Source organism: Manis pentadactyla, chromosome 9 (genome assembly GCF_030020395.1).
Source record: "Manis pentadactyla isolate mManPen7 chromosome 9, mManPen7.hap1, whole genome shotgun sequence".
In the NCBI taxonomy this organism is placed as follows: Eukaryota; Metazoa; Chordata; class Mammalia; order Pholidota; family Manidae; genus Manis; species Manis pentadactyla.
The window spans coordinates 126,205,560-126,221,337 of record NC_080027.1 but is presented as its reverse complement, the minus strand read 5'-3'; the positions used below and the strand labels follow the sequence as shown (position 1 = coordinate 126,221,337).

General features: G+C 39.9%; 1 protein-coding gene across 4 annotated transcripts in view; it reads left to right on the top strand.

The window, feature by feature from the left end:
* The window catches only part of CAMSAP2 (calmodulin regulated spectrin associated protein family member 2), a 123,763-nt gene that overhangs the window by 37,925 nt on the left and 70,060 nt on the right, over positions 1-15,778 (top strand). The gene's annotated exons all lie outside the window — the stretch shown is intronic.

Genomic DNA, 15,778 nt, shown 5'->3' with positions numbered 1-15,778 from the left:
TAACCCAGTGCTTGTTCTACAAGTACGTTGTACTGTCATTTCTTTTTCCTGTGTTTGTGGATTATGTTCTGCATTGATTCTGGGGAGACTCCCAGAAAACTACTAGCATGAAATAGGATGTCAAAGAGTGAGAGGGTGTGTAGCAGTGAAGGGGAATATGTGAGAGGGAAGCAGAGTGGGAATCCCAAGAATAGGACTAGTGGGGAGAAAAGGGATTGGTTTTGATCACCAGACTAAGGGACTGTCTTAGTCTGTTCAGTCTGCTATAACAAAACACCACAGACTCAGTAACTTACAGTCAACAGAAATGTATTTCTCACAGTTCTAGAGACTTGGAAGTCCATGATCAAGGGTCAGTGTGGCCAGGTTCTGGTGAAGGCCTCTTCCAGGTTGTAGTCAGCTTTCACTGTGTCCTCACATGGCGAAAAGGGTAGGAATCTCTGTGGGGCCTGTTTTATAAAGGCACTAACCCCATTCCTGAGGGCTCTGCTTTCATGACCTCATCACCTACCAAAAGCCCCAGATCCCAATATCATCACCTTGCTCTTTAGGATAAATTTGAGGGGAGCACAAACAATTAGACCATAGCAGATACTCTTATATAAGGGGTGTATCTCATTTAGTGACCACTGACATAAAAGATACAGATTTTAAAAAACAGTTATTCATATTGCAAAATAGTTTAAAACATTTTACTTTAGGATTCATTTTCACAACATTGGTATAGAAAAGAATGACTTATAATAATCTTAGTTTTCAAGAACATGTGAAATGAAAAATATGTTCATTATAATATTCAATATAACATTATATTAAAAAGTCTTATTTTTTTTTTTTTTTTTTTTTATTGAAGGGTAGTTGACAACAGTATTGCATTACATTAGTTTCAGGTGTACAACACAGTGATTCAACATTTATATACATGATAATTCTAGGTACCAGGTATCACCATACCAAGTTGTTACAATATTTTGACTATATTCCTTATGCTATACATTACATCCCGGTTACTTATTTATTTTACGATTGGAAGTGTGTTTATATATATATATTTTGTGAGGGCATCTCTCATATTTATTGATCAAATAGTTGTTAACCACAATAAATTTCTGTATAGGGGGGTCAATACTCAATGCACAATCATTAATCCACCCCAAGCCTGATTTTCGTCAGTCTCCAATCTTCTGATGCATAACGAACAAATTCTTACATGGAGTACAAATTCTTACATAGTGAATAAGTTACATGGTGAACAGTGCAAGGGCAGTCATCACAGAAACTTTCGGTTTTGTTCATGCATTATGAACTATACACAGTCAGTTCAAATATGAATATTCATTTGATTTTTAAACTTGATTTATATGTGGATACCACATTTCTCTATTATTATTATTTTTAGTAAAATGCTGAAGTGGTAGGTAGATACGAGATAAAGGTAGAAAACAGAGTTTAGTGTTGTAAGAGAGCAAATGTAGATGATCAGGTGTGTGCCTGTAGACTATGTGTTAATCCGAGCTAGACGAGGGCAATAAACATCCATGTATGCAGAAGATTTCTCTCAGAACATGAGGGGGGAGGTTCTAAGCCTCACCTCTGCTGCTCCCCATTTTCTCACCAGATGGCCCCCTGCGGCTGTGCCTGTCTTAGGTTGTTCCTCCCTTGAGGAATCTTACCCGTCTCTGGCTAACCAGTCATCTTCCGGGGCCATACAGGGAAATGGTAAGTTGGTAAGTGAGAGAGAAGCCTTATTGTTTGAAAAGGTTAGCTTTTTACTTCTTTGCATATTTATGCCCTGTGGCTTCTATGCCCAGCATTTGTCTTGAGGTATCTCTACCACTTGGGAGAATTATGATACTCGGTAAATTCGACATGTGGCACGAGTTCTATTTAAAGGTTGTGATTAGGTAGGAAGAAGAAAAGCTATAGAAGTAGCAGGCAGAAGAAAACCTGGGAAGATTGATTATTTCTTTGACATATCTTCTTGTAGAGTAACTTCAGCATGTATAGGTTTTAAACTACTAATTAAATTGTGCGCACACATTAACATAATAGGAATACAGTTACCTAACCAAAGCATACCTGTAATTACCAGCCATCTCCAGTGAAACCAAGAAAACCAGTTAGGCACCTTAGGCATTTGTGAAAACTTATCTATGATATGGTGGATATTGTCCAACTGAACTTGAAGAGTCTGAGAGAATTCAGATAAACTAGAACAACCCATTCCTGGGGACTGTTCACCTCCCTTATGTTCTTTTAACAGTAAATAGTCTGTAGTTGTAAGACTTTGGAGCACTACAATTTGCACTTCTCCTAATTCTTGGTTGAGTTCCAACAGTATAGATCCAGTCCAATTTTTGTTTTACTGTATGCACAGGCCAGCTTAGATATCTCCTTCCTCATTCCCATGGCAAGTCCAGGAACTGGTGGGATGAGTGCATCTACACCTGTGACAGTGCGTGGATCTTTGTTGGAGTTTTTTTTTTTGCTGATCATCTTCTGTCATGAGTCTTCCCGAGAGTGCTGATGTTGGAAGTTCTTTAGTTCTTTTTCATATCGTATCTTAGTTCATTTTTGGGGTAGCCAAATTAGGCTTTGATCCTCTGTATATACACAAACAGACCCTTTGCCTACACTTTTATATGCCCTTTATATCATTGTGTAGAACTCATTAGGGGTCACCACATAGGAACTGCTTTTTTTTTTTTTTTTTAATCATTAATCTACACTTACATGACGAATACTTTGTTTACTAGTCTCTCCTATACCAGGTCCCCCCTATATACTCCTTTACAGTCACTGTCCATCAGCGTAGCAAGCTGTTGTAGAATCACTACTTGTCTTCTCTGTGTTGTACAGCCTAAAAAGTCTTATTCTTAAATATAATCCACCTTCTCCTTTAGCTATTGAAAACTTTAAATATTTCTCATATTTTTTTCTGGTTTTATTGACAAAGTTATAGATATTTAGGGTGTACAACTTCATATTTTGATATACATGTACATTGTGTATACTTACCATATTGCTAAATGCCAAGTATTATGCCTGGAACACAAGGGCTCAATAAAAAGTATTAATTTCTGGCCACAGAGACTCCTCAGAGACCAGAAGCATACCCTGCTTCTGGCCATTGCTGACTTATCTAAGAGCTAAGATACCTGATGTATGGTGGGCTTAGTAGTTTGTTTACTGGGAATCTGAAAACCCTGATGGAGGGAGCATCACCACGATGATGGAAGGTGGTTGGAACCATGCCACCTTGCTGAGGCAGTGCCCTAGCCAGAAGCCCATGAGCTTCTGCGGCTGAGGTCCCTGGAGCTGCTCAGTTTCTGTCCCTCCTAAGCTGGGTGGTTCAGCTCTTCTGTAGAGTCTGTGAGCTACTTTGGTGTCCTCTCAGTAAGTCCCAGTTTTTGTTTGAATTAGCATAGTTATCTGTCCACTCTGTTATATAGATATCTAATAGACATCCATCTAATAGGTAACTATTAGGTATAATTATGTAATGAACATCTAATCTATCTGATTCTTTCTGTTGTTGCCATTAAAAGAACTGTAGTTGAGCATTAAAGAAAAAGCCATCCATTGACCTTTTTTTTCCAGTTGAGGACAGATTTAGCTGTAGAAGTAAAGTTTTAGAAATGAAAGAGACTAACAATCATCTGTTCTAGAGTTTTAAAATTCTTTTGACTGTGACTCACAGAAATATATTTTAACTACAAACATATCTACCACACCTAGTTTACCTAGTTACAAAATATATTACAGAAACAAAAGTATTTTTCCTGTAACTTGATTTTTTTAATTCTATTTGGAAAAAATATGGGTTGTGACTAACTGAACTGACCATATATGACCCATGAATGGATTATAAACCCACATTTAAACTGATTTGGTTAAATTGCTTTATTTTATAGAGAAGAGTGGCAAATAACAGTGTTGGTACTGAAAACTACCATACCCATGTTTTTCTTAAAAATATTTTTTAATATACGCATTGCCAATACCTTCTGTTTTAATGAAAAGAACAATGGGAATAGAGTTTGTGGACTTGCCTTCTTAAGACTTATTTTATCTACTCTCTAGGGTATACTGTTGCCAGATTAATTTTTCTAAAGTAATACTTTCATATCTTATTTCTCAATTCAGAAATTTTAACCATTTTATTAGACTTCAGATGCATTGTACACACAGTTTCAGATGCATATTCCTTTTTTTAAAAAATTTGACTTTTCAGAGCTAGGATCTGAAATATGATGGAAGAATTTGCTTCAAGCTTTGTCTATAAAATAGGTAATTTGCTTAAAAAATTTTTTAATTGAAGTATAATATATAACATTATATGTATGGTTGATCCTTGAGCAACATGGGTTTGAACTGCATGGGTCCACTTAAATGCAAATTTTTTTTCAATAAATATATTGGAAATTTTTTTTGAGATTTCTGGCAATTTGAAAAACTCAAAGATAAACCACATAGCCTAGAAATTTTGAAAAAATTAAGGAAAAGGTAAGTATGCGTAAAATATGTTAGATGCTAGTCTATTTTATCATTTACTATCATAAAATACACACAAATCTATTTTTTAAAAGTCAGAATTTATCAACTTCCAGACCATGCATGGTTCCATTCACAATCGAGAGAAATGTAAACAGACGTGAAGATGCAATATTAAATCAGCTGTGTCCGATTAACTATCGTGCACTCGGTGCCACTGTGGTAACTTCACAGGGCCTCCTCTTGCTGTCATGGCGAGCGCACATGTTGCTGGTTTCTGCTTAAAACGCCATGTGACGCTTGTCTCTGCGTGTGCAGCATCTCTGCAGTCAGCGTCGTACCCAGCAAAAAGTGATCTCTGCGGTTCTCGCATATTTTTCCTTGTGTTTAGTACAGTGCCGTAAACGTTGAAGAACACCAGGGGGCCGTACAGAGTGCTTCTAGCGTTGCTGGAAATGCTTCCAAGAAACAGAGAAAAGTCATGAAATTACAAGAATAAGTTGAACTGCTTGATAAGTACCATAGATTGAGGTCTGCAGCTGTGGTTGCCCATTTTAAGATAAATGAATCCAGTGTGAGGACCATTGTAGAATAAAAAGAAAAAAGAATGTGAATCTGTTGTAACAGCTATGTCAGTAGGCATGAAAATCTTGCATTTTTTGTGTGTGAAATACGTTTTATTTCATGTTGAAAATGCAGCTTTTATGTGGGTACAGGATTACTATACGAAAGACACACCTATAGACCCAGTATGATTCGAGAAAAAGCAAAGTCATTAATGCAGACGAGAGTGCCCTATTCTGGGAAAAAATTCCACAAAGGACATATTTATCAGTAAGGAAGAGAAGCAGGCACCAGGATTTGAGGCAGGAAGGGATAGGCTAACTAATATTTTGTGCAAATGCAGTCAGGTTAGTGATTAGTACTGTCTTTATCTATCAAGCTGCTAACCCCTGACCCTTGAAGGGAAGAGATAAGCACCAGTGGCCAGTCTTGTGGTTGTACAGCAAGAAGGCATGCACAACAAGAGCTTTTTTCTGGGTTGGTTCCTCAGATGCTTTTTCCCTGAAGTCAGGAAGTACCTTGCCAGTAAGGGACTGCCTCTTAAAGTTCTTTGGATATTGGACAACGCCCCTTGCCACCCAGGACCCCATGAGTTGAACACTGAAGGTGTTCAAGTGGTCTTTTTGCTCCAGAAGACAGTGCCTCTAATTCAGCCTGTAGATCAGAGGGGCCTCAGGGCCCTTAAGGCTCATTACTTGCAGTGCACTGTGGAAAGGATTGTCAGCGCTGGGTACAGAGAGACGACATGAAAGCCTGGGAGGATTACACCACTGAAGATGCCATTGTTGTTACAGAAAAGGCTGTGAAAGTAGCAAACCCAAAACAATAAATTCATGCTGTCACCATACATAGTTACAACATTTTTGTGTGTGTGATGAGGTTTACTTTCAGCAACTTGCAAATATGCAACACCAGTAGTATTAACCAGAGTAACTATGCTGTATATTGTATCCCCATGACTTGTTTTATAACTGTAAGTTTGTACCTTGATCCCTTCACCTATTCTATCCACTGCATTCCTACCCCTCTCCTGTGGCAATCACCAATCTGTTCTTTGTTGAGCTTGGTTGTTTTTAAAGAAATTTATTTTTTAGGTCCCACATGTAAGTGAGAGCATATGGTATTTGTCTTTCTGTTTGACTTACTTGATCCATCCATCCATTGGCAAGATTTCATTCTTTTTAATGGCTGAATAATATTCCTCTCTGTGTGTATATATATCCATCCACATTTTATTTTTCCATTCATCCATTGGTGAACACATGGGTGTATTAGTAGAAGGTTATATATCTTTATATGTGATATCAGTTACTTATATGTAATTATATAAATATATATAAGTAGAGCAAAAGACTGAGATGTTAGCAGGCTTGATATAGAAATGCAGATTTTTCTAATTTGCAGTTATAGTGCAGTGCTATAGACTAGTGACGGTCACAGCAGTTGTCTGTGTTGAGCAGATGACCCCTCTCCTCACCCCACAATACCAGCCCATTTCTGCAGCTTCGTAGATGGCTGCAGTTTAGCAAATTGTTTTTTATTAATGTCAGTGATGTGATTTAAATAAATAAAATAGATAATAAAAAAAACTTTGTAAAAACTGTTCCGTTTGGATGCTTGCCCATATTCAGATACATGGATAAATGAGCTTCTCTAATAGGAAGAAAAGATCTTTATAATACTTAGGTTCCTTCTCAGCCTGTACTGCTTTTTGGCTGAAAGGGGGTTTAATGAGCTATGTTACAAAGCTGCTCCAGGGGCCTATCTTCTCAGGAAGTTCTTTTGATACACTTGCAGGATGTAAGAATGCTGATTATTGTTTTCCTGACTCTAAAAATTATAGTTGGTGGTAAGCAAACAAGTAAACAAATAAAAGATCATTTTAGAGAATGGTAAGGACCATAAAGAACATAAAAGGATAAAAGTGATCTGAGGGAATTGTGCACCACTTTATTATAGTTAGAATGGTTAGGGGCAGCCTTACACAAGAGACTATATTTGAGCATGATAAGGAGCCAGTTGGGCAAAGACAAGGAGAAAGAGTATTGCTAACAGGGAACAAATACAAAGGCCCTGAATTGGTAGGTAATCCACAAAATAAATAAATTTCCTATCTGGATGATAAATTTCTACCAAGAGTTTCCTGGAGGGAACATTTTCAGCAATTTTCAATTTTAGTGTTGCATTTATTTACCATATAATTTGTACAATATAAAGTACTTGATTCATTCCAAGTATTTGTTGAGAATTATTGTGGCCCTAGTTAATGGGATTCAGTAGTGACAGACCAAGCCCTTATTTCACAGAGCTAGTATTTTAATAGAAAAGACAAATAGTAAGAGTTACATCATAACAATTTCAGACAGTGGGAAATGCTCTGAGTAAATCCCCAAGAAGAAAGGGGCTACAGGGAAGGGACCCCATTTTCATAGGAGGGAGTTAGGGAAGGCTTTATAGACACAGGAGGCAGTTAGGGAAGGCCCGTGTAGACACAGAAGGGAGTCAGGGGGAGGCCTGTATAGAGAGTTGGCATCTGAATACCAAGAGGTAGCATGTGACAATCTGGGAAAAGAACGTTACAAGCAAGAGGGAACAGCAAGCCTAATGGCCTTGATGTAGGAGTGAGTTTGGTATGTTTCAGGGACTGAAAGAAGGCCACTGAGGCTGGTCATGAGCCAGACTGATGGGGAAAGTGGTGTGAGACCTGGTCAGAGAGATGACTACTTGGTTCTAGGCCAGCCTAGCTTAGTACAAAAAGAGCCCTTTTACTTGATCCAGTGTAGTTCACCAGAATCCAGTACTCAGGGTTAGAGCCGAACCTGCACTAATACTAAGACATGTTCTTTGTCTTACTCTGCAGGTAGACTAAAGCAGGTAGAAACTTGTAGACCATAAGAAGTTTGAATTATTCTGAGTACAAGGAAATCACTGGAGATTCAAAATAAGGCAATGACAAAATTTGATCTGGTTTCCTTTCAAAATGTGCCTTCAGGTTGCTTTTTAGACAGTGGGTGTATAGGAGGTGAGCATGAGAAGAGGGGTGGGATGAGACTGCTGGAGAATCAAGAATTGTATCTTGGGCATGTTAAGTGCTTTCTAGCTTTTGAGTAACAATGTATGAGTGAAGTTTAGGAGTCCTGTGTAGAGATTTCAATTGGGAGTTATCAACATTTAAAGCCCATGGGCCTGAATGAAAGTACCTAGGAACAAAATGTGGATAGAGAACCATTAAAAGCCATTATAGTAATTACAGCATGGGAGAAAAGCTTCCTTTCTCATAAATGTCAGTATTTTAATATAATAGCATTATAATAAGGCAGAATAATTTAAGAAAAGACTGGGTGCATGTATGGGATAATGTTAGTAAGTACAGTGCTGTACCAGTATAAAATCACTCTTGTGCAGTGAAGCCGAGAGTTAACGTGATTTATAATCCTGATAGTGACACTCTAAAGCTTCTTCCTTAATGTCAGAAAGTTCTGTCAAGCTTATTGTTCTGAAAAAATTAGTTGTCTTGGGTGTTGAAGATGCAGTGAGTTGTGTGTGTACTGTTATCTTAGTCCTTGGTCCAGGAGCTCAGGAACATTCCCGTTCTGTGACTCAGCCCTCGGGTTGCCCTGTAGAGGAACACTGGAGAGGGAGCTATGCATAGAAAAGGCAAGGAAGACAAAGAACACGTTTTAGTGTTAGGGCAGGTTCGGTTCCAACCCCGAGTACAGGATTCTGGTGAACTACACTGGATCAAGTAAAAGGGCTCTTTTTGTCCTAAGCTAGGTTGGCCTAGAACCAAGTAGTCGTAAGAGGTTCTTTATTTTCTATAACAACCAGACGTAGAACTTACTATTCCAGCAGGGTCAGTGGCCATCCTGCCTGTTTGAGAGGAAGAAGAACTTGAGAGTAAGAGAGGGAGAAGCCTGGGCACAGGTGCAGGGAGGGCAAGAGAAAATGCGGAGAAGTGGTCAGTCGTGAAAAAAAGTGGGAGCAGTTGGGTGAGGAGAGGAAGGAAGGACAGGCAATGGGGGAGAGGAAGGAGCTGGAAGAAGAAGACAGTTTTGGGGCAGGTACTGCATCCAGCCCTAATACTTGGAAAATCTTTAAAGGAGAGAGAGAAAACTCAGAATTCTTACAGATCCTCTTAATATCTTACTTACTGGTCTTGGGGAAGAGAGAACTAGAGCGGGACGACTTGCCTTTCCTCTGGAGGGAGCAGGTTCTGGGCTCCTGCACACTAGTCATGTGGGCAGATGGCAGAGAAGAGGTCAGGCCTCAGTGCTGACCTTGAACTCCTCGGAATATAATACCCTTGCAAAGCATGCGGACCCAGTCAGTGTTTCAGAGTCTGTTTCTTACCAACATTTCTCTTCCCTGGTTATGGAATAAAGGGAAGGATAGGGGTGCTTAGAAGAATTTCTTTCCCCTTCAGCCAACTTCATGATTAAAAGGATTTAGATTTTTGATTTCTTGTCTATATAATTAAGCTACTTCAGAAAAAACACTTAAAACTAATTGGGAGGGGCGGAAGATGGCGGCGTGAGTAGAGCAGCGGAAATCTCCTCCCAAAACAACATATATCTATGAAAATATAACAAAGACAACCCTTCCTAGAATAAAGATCAGAGGACACAGGACAATATCCAGACCACATCCACACCTGAGAGAACCCAGCGCCTCGCGAAGGGGGTAAGATACAAGCCCCGGCCCCGCGGGAGCCGAGCGCCCCTCCCCCCAGCTCCCGGAGGGAGAAGAGCAGGCAGAGCGGGAGGGAGACGGAGCCCAGGGCTGCCGAACACCCAGCCCCAGCCATCCGGCACAGAGTGCAGGGCCCTCGATACTGGGAAAACAGGGCAGCAAGAACAGTGAGCAGGCACTGGAGGCTGGGCGACAGAGGACATAAGAAAAGCGCGCGACCATTTTTTTTTTTTTTTGCTTTTTTGCTGCTTTGTTTTGGCGAGCGCTTTTTGGAAGTCTTAAAGGGACAGGGACCCCAATACTAGGGAAACAGGGCAGAAAGACCAGTGAGCAGAGGCCTGAGGCTGGCACCGGAGAATAAAGAAAAACGAACAACCACCTTTTTTTTTTTTTAATTAAAAATTTTTTTTTTTTTTTAATTAAAAAAATTTTTTATCTTGTTTTTTTTTGTGGTCGTTGTTTTGTTTTGGCGGGTGCTTTTTGGAAGTCTTAAAGGGGCAGGGCGGGTCACTTAATCCAGAGGTAGGGAATCCGGGATCTCTGGGCACCCTAACCCCTGGGCTGCAGGGAGCAGGGAGGCCCCTTACGGAGATAAATAGCCTCCCAGCGGCTCCTGCTCCAAAGCGACTCCACCATTTTGGAGTAGCTGCCGGAGCCAGGCCACGCCCACAGCAACAGCGGAGATTAACTCCATAGCAGCCGGGCAGGAAGCAGAAACCCTGTCTGCGCGCAGCTGCGCAGCACAAGCCACTAGAGGCCGCTGTTCTCCCAGGAGAGGAGGGCCACAAACCAACAAGAAAGGAAGTCCTTCCAGCCGTCACTCGTCCCAGTTCTGCAGACTATTCCTATCACCATGAAAAGGCAAAGCTACAGGCAGACAAAGATCACAGAGACAACACCAGAGAAGGAGACAGACCTAACCAGTCTTCCTGACAAAGAATTCAAAATAAGAATCATAAACATGCTGACAGAGATGCAGAGAAATACGCAAGAAAAATGGGATGAAGTCCGGAAAGAGATCACAGATGCCAGAAAGGAGATCGCAGAAATGAAACAAACTCTGGAAGGGTTTATAAGCAGAATGGATAGAATGCAAGAGGCCATTGATGGAATTGAAATCAGAGAACAGGAACGCATAGAAGCTGACATAGAGAGAGACAAAAGGATCTCCAGGAATGAAACAATATTAAGAGAACTGTGTGACCAATCTAAAAGGAACAATATCCGTATTATAGGGGTCCCAGAAGGAGAAGAGAGAGGAAAAGAGATGGAAAGTATCTTAGAAGAAATAATTGCTGAAAACTTCCCCACACTGGGGGAGGAAGTAATCAAACAGACCACGGAAATACACAGAACCCCCAACAGAAAGGATCCAAGAAGGGCAACACCAAGACACATAATAATTAAAATGGCAAAGATCAAGGACAAGGAAAGAGTGTTAAAGGCAGCTAGAGAGAAAAAGGTCACCTATAAAGGGAAACCCATCAGGCTAACATCAGATTTCTCAACAGAAACCCTACAGGCCAGAAGAGAATGGCATGATATATTTAATACAATGAAACAGAAGGGCCTTGAACCAAGGATACTGTATCCAGCACGACTATCATTCAAATATGACGGTGGGATTAAACAATTCCCAGACAAACAAAAGCTGAGGTAATTTGCTTTCCACAAACCACCTCTACAGAACATCATACAGGGACTGCTCTAGATGGGAGCACTCCTAGGAGGAGCACAGCACAAAACACCCAACATATGAAGAATCGAGGAGGAGGAACAAGAAGGGAGAGAAGAAAAGAATCTCCAGACAGTGTATATAACAGCTCAATAAGCGAGCTAAGTTAGGCAGTAAGATACTAAAGAGGCTAACCTTGAACCTTTGGTAACCACAAATTTAAAGCCTGCAATGGCAATAAGTACGTATCTTTCAATAGTCACCCTAAATGTTAATGGGTTGAATGCACCAATCAAAAGACACAGAGTAACAGAATGGATAAAAAAGCAAGACCCATCTATATGCTGCTTACAAGAAACTCACCTCAAACCCAAAGACATGTACAGACTAAAAGTCAAGGGATGGAAAAACATATTTCAAGCAAACAACAGTGAGAAGAAAGCAGGGGTTGCAGTACTAATATCAGACAAAATAGACTTCAAAACAAAGAAAGTAACAAGAGATAAAGAAGGACACTACATAATGATAAAGGGCTCAGTCCAACAAGAGGATATAACCATTCTAAATATATATGCACCCAACACAGGAGCACCAGCATATGTGAAACAAATACTAACAGAACTAAAGGGGGATATAGACTGCAATGCATTCATTCTAGGAGACTTCAACACACCACTCACCCCAAAGGATAGATCCACCGGGCAGAAAATAAGTAAGGACACGGAAGCACTGAACAACACAGTAGAGCAGATGGACCTAATAGACATCTATAGAACTCTACATCCAAAAGCAGCGGGATATACATTCTTCTCAAGTGCACATGGAACATTCTCCAGAATAGACCACATACTAGGCCACAAAAAGAGCCTCAGAAAATTCCAAGAGATTGAAATCCTACCAACCAACTTTTCAGACCACAAAGGCATAAAACTAGAAATAAACTGTACAAAGAAAGCAAAGAGGCTCACAAACACATGGAGGCTTAACAACACGCTCCTAAATAATCAATGGATCAATGACCAAATCAAAATGGAGATCCAGCAATATATGGAAACAAATGACAACAACAACACTAAGCCCCAACTTCTGTGGGACACAGCAAAAGCAGTCTTAAGAGGAAAGTATATAGCAATCCAAGCATATTTAAAAAAGGAAGAGCAATCCCAAATGAATGGTCTAATGTCACAATTATCGAAATTGGAAAAAGAAGAACAGATGAGGCCTAAGGTCACCAGAAGGAGGGACATAATAAAGATCAGAGAAGAAATAAATAAAATTGAGAAGAATAAAACAATAGCAAAAATCAATGAAACCAAGAGCTGGTTCTTCGAGAAAATAAACAAAATAGATAAGCCTCTAGCCAGACTTATTAAGAAGAAAAGAGAGTCAACACAAATCAACAGTATCAGAAACGAGAAAGGAAAAATCACGACGGACCCCACGGAAATACAAAGAATTATTGGAGAATACTATGAAAACCTATATGCTAACAAGCTGGGAAACCTAGGAGAAATGGACAACTTCCTAGAAAAATATAACCTTCCAAGATTGACCCAGGAAGAAACAGAAAATCTAAACAGACCAATTACCAGCAACGAAATTGAAGAGGTAATCAAAAAACTACCAAAGAACAAAACCCCCGGGCCAGATGGATTTACCTCGGAATTTTATCAGACATACAGGGGAGACATAATACCCATTCTCCTTAAAGTTTTCCAAAAAATAGAGGAGGAGGGGATACTCCCAAACTCATTCTATGAAGCTAACATCACCCTAATACCAAAACCAGGCAAAGACCCCACCAAAAAAGAAAACTACAGACCAATATCCCTGATGAACGTAGATGCAAAAATACTCAACAAAATATTAGCAAACCGAATTCAAAAATACATCAAAAGGATCATACACCATGACCAAGTGGGATTCATTCCAGGGATGCAAGGATGGTACAACATTCGAAAGTCCATCAACATCATCCACCACATCAACAAAAAGAAAGACAAAAACCACATGATCATCTCCATAGATGCTGAAAAAGCATTTGACAAAGTTCAACATCCATTCATGTTAAAAACTCTCAGCAAAATGGGAATAGAGGGCAAGTACCTCAACATAATAAAGGCCATCTATGATAAACCCACAGCCAACATTATATTGAACAGCGAGAAGCTGAAAGCATTTCCGCTGAGATTGGGAACTAGACAGGGATGCCCACTCTCCCCACTGTTATTCAACATAGTACTGGAGGTCCTAGCTACGGCAATCAGACAAAATAAAGAAATACAAGGAATCCAGATTGGTAAAGAAGAAGTTAAACTGTCACTATTTGCAGATGACATGATACTGTACATAAAAAACCCTAAAGACTCCACCCCAAAACTACTAGAACTGATATCGGAATACAGCAAAGTTGCAGGATACAAAATCAACACACAGAAATCTGTGGCTTTCCTATATACTAACAATGAACCAACAGAAAGAGAAATCAGGAAAACAACTCCATTCACAATTGCATCAAAAAAAATAAAATACCTAGGAATAAACCTAACCAAAGAAGTGAAAGACTTATACTCTGAAAACTACAAGTCACTCTTAAGAGAAATTAAAGGGGACACTAACAAATGGAAACTCATCCCATGCTCGTGGTTAGGAAGAATTAATATCGTTAAAATGGCCATCCTGCCCAAAGCAATATACAGATTTGATGCAATCCCTATGAAACTACCAGCAACATTCTTCAATGAACTGGAACAAATGATTCAAAAATTCATATGGAAACACCAAAGACCCCGAATAGCAAAGCAATCCTGAGAAAGAAGAATAAAGTAGGGGGGATCTCACTCCCCAACTTCAAGCTCTACTATAAAGCCATAGTAATCAAGACAGTTTGGTACTGGCACAAGAGCAGAGCCACAGACCAATGGAACAGACTAGAGAATCCAGACATTAACCCAGACATATATGGTCAATTAATATTTGATAAAGGAGCCATGGACATACAATGGCAAAATGACAGTCTCTTCAACAGGTGGTGCTGGCAAAACTGGACAGCTACATGTAGGAGAATGAAACTGGACCATTGTCTAACCCCATATACAAAAGTAAACTCAAAATGGATCAAAGACCTGAATGTAAGCCATGAAACCATTAAACTCTTGGAAGAAAACATAGGCACAAACCTCTTAGACATAAACATGAGTGACCTCTTCTTGAACATATCTCCCCGGGCAAGGAAAACAACAGCAAAAATGAGTAAGTGGGACTATATTAAGCTGAAAAGCTTCTGTACAGCAAAAGACACCATCAATAGAACAAGAAGGATCCCTACAGTATGGGAGAATATATTTGAAAATGACACATCCGATAAAGGCTTGACGTCCAGAATATATAAGGAGCTCTCACGCCTCAACAAACAAAAAACAAATAACCCAATTAAAAAATGGGCAGAGGAACTGAAGAGACAGTTCTCCAAAAAAGAAATACAGATGGCCAACAGACACATGAAAAGATGCTCCACATCGCTAATTATCAGAGAAATGAAAATTAAAACTACAATGAGGTATCACCTCACACCAGTAAGGATGGCTGCCATCCAAAAGACAAACAACAACAAATGTTGGCGAGGCTGTGGAGAAAGGGGAACCCTCCTACACTGCTGGTGGGAATGTAAGTTAGTTCAACCATTGTGGAAAGCAGTATGGAGGTACATCAAAATGCTCAAAACAGACTTACCATTTGACCCAGGAATTCCACTCCTAGGAATTTACCCTAAGAACGCAGCAATCAAGTTTGAGAAAGACAGATGCACCCCTATGTTTATTGCAGCACTATTTACAATAGCCAAGAATTGGAAGAAACCTAAATGTCCATCAATAGATGAGTGGATAAAGAAGAAGTGGTACATATACACAATGGAATACTACTCAGCCATAAGAAAAGGGCAAATCCAATCATTTGCAGCAACATGGATGGAGCTGGAGGGTATTATGCTCAGTGAAACAAGCCAAGCGGAGAAAGAGAAATACCAAATGATTTCACTTATCTGTGGAATATAAGAACAAAGGAAAAACTGAAGGAACAAAACAGCAGCAGAATCACAGAACTCAAGAATGGACTAACAGGTACCAAAGGGAAAGGGACTGGGGAGGATGGGTGGGTAGGGAGGGATAAGGGGGGGAGAAGTAGGGGGGTATTAAGATCAGCATGCATGGGGGGGTAGGAGAAAAGGGAGGGCTGTACAACACAGAGAAGGCAAGTAGTGATTCTACAACATTTTGCTATGCTGATGGACAGTGACTGTAAAGGGGTTTATAGGGGAGACCTGGTATAGGGGAGAGCCTAGTAAACATAATATTC